This window comes from Etheostoma cragini, chromosome 4, assembly GCF_013103735.1.
Source record: "Etheostoma cragini isolate CJK2018 chromosome 4, CSU_Ecrag_1.0, whole genome shotgun sequence".
Taxonomy (NCBI): domain Eukaryota; kingdom Metazoa; phylum Chordata; class Actinopteri; order Perciformes; family Percidae; genus Etheostoma; species Etheostoma cragini.
Window position 1 is genome coordinate 1758945 of NC_048410.1, and position 1791 is coordinate 1760735.

Sequence of the window (1791 nt, forward strand, 5' to 3'; positions counted from 1 at the left end):
ATCATTTTTAGCACCTACATACACTGAAGCAAATGACAATAGAAAGTCTTTTAAGACAAGCAGCACTTTGGTGGGTGTAGTTGTGCACATCCGGTGTACGGAATGTATTTCCTGTCATGGTTTATTTAGCTTTCATACAACATGATTATTGTGATACCCTTAATAATTGCGGGTGCACGAGTAGCTCAGTTGGTAGAGCAGGCGCCCATACATAGAGGTTTAATCCTCAAAGCAGCGGGCCCAGGTTCAACTCCGACCTGTGGCCCTTTGATACATGTCATTCCCTCCTCTCTCTTCCCTTTCAAGACAAATATTTCATTACATTTGTTATACAGGAAAGTTTAAAGTAACATTTACGTTACAATATAAACGGGCTTGGCTCCGTTTAAAAACTGGTTTCCAGCAGGTTCCTGTTCTGCAGAAACATAGAACATCATGATCATGACATGATCATTAGCTTAAAAAAAAACACAATACAGAAAGTGCAAACAAGACTTGGCCCATACATGACCAATCAATGCGTGCAAGTGTAACTGTTGAGAAGGAAGAGTTGGTATGTCTTTTTGAAACATGTAACAGATGGTGGTGTTCTGATGTGTCCTTCCAAACTCTGGTGTCTGTATGGGGGGACAGGAATGAATGCCTGACCTAGACTGACCTAGTGAGGCGTACTGGTCTCATGTAGTGTGCCGGGAGAAGTCCAGCCCAAGTGTTGGTGAAATGTCATTTTGAATCTGAAGAGATATCTCTGTAAACATCTAGTTTCACTTGAATCAAGTCATGACGGCAATTCAGTATTTCGATGAAACCTACAGGTGCGGTCCTTAATGAACTGGACCATCTACCTGGGTATCAAAGAAATATATGTTGTAGTGGAGGTTTTTCTCACTTAGGGAATGTTAGCTGTTCTGTCGGCAGCAGCACTGAGGTGAAGGTGAGTGTGCATGACGGGTGACACCCACTGTCACCAGTTGAAAAGAGGCAGTTGTGATGTGTGTAACATAATCCTTTATGGCCTCCAGACCCCTCTGGGTGTCAGTGGATGTTCGGAGGCTTTCAACCTCCATTACAGAGAATGTGGTGTATAAACAGCATTAGAAGGTATCCAGTGAGAGTTCAGCCAGACTGCTGCCCTGTGAACATGACCTAATGATGATTATACATGTATTTTGGGATGTAATGAGGTGTAATATAGGACACCTGAGATCAGGCATCATCGAAGCTGAATGTTTGTCTGTGTTTAGACCAACAGAACTCACAGCCGGGCTGTCGTGCTAATTCTACTGTATGTTATATTAAAACTAGTCAGTTAAACACGTCCACCCAAAGCCGTTTTATCGTGAGATTTACGTTCTTTTGGGCCTAGCGAGCTTTGTAGTTTTTTCACATGCTGTTGCCACAACTACTAACGTTAGATAAACTACAACACCACAACGGCGCTAGCTAGAACGGAAACAAAACAACTGGCACGCCGCACACACGCCGTTTGGGCTTGCGATCCGGCCAAAGAGTAGTGACGTTGCGTTTTGAGTGGATAGCGAGCGTGAGACGCCGAAATTGACGCCAAAAACATTCTAAATGGGAAGTTTACTTTTTAAAAGTGGTCAAATGTTTTCATTGACAAGACCAAAGTGATCTGTGTGTGTTGTTGTTGTGAACTGAGCGATCATCGCAGCACGTCCAGTCTGAAATGTCACTTGATGGCCAAGCACACAGCTGATGCCAATTCTCCCCCCCCCCCTTCAATTTATTTTTTTACCCTTTAATTGATGGACAGTGTTATATTACAGT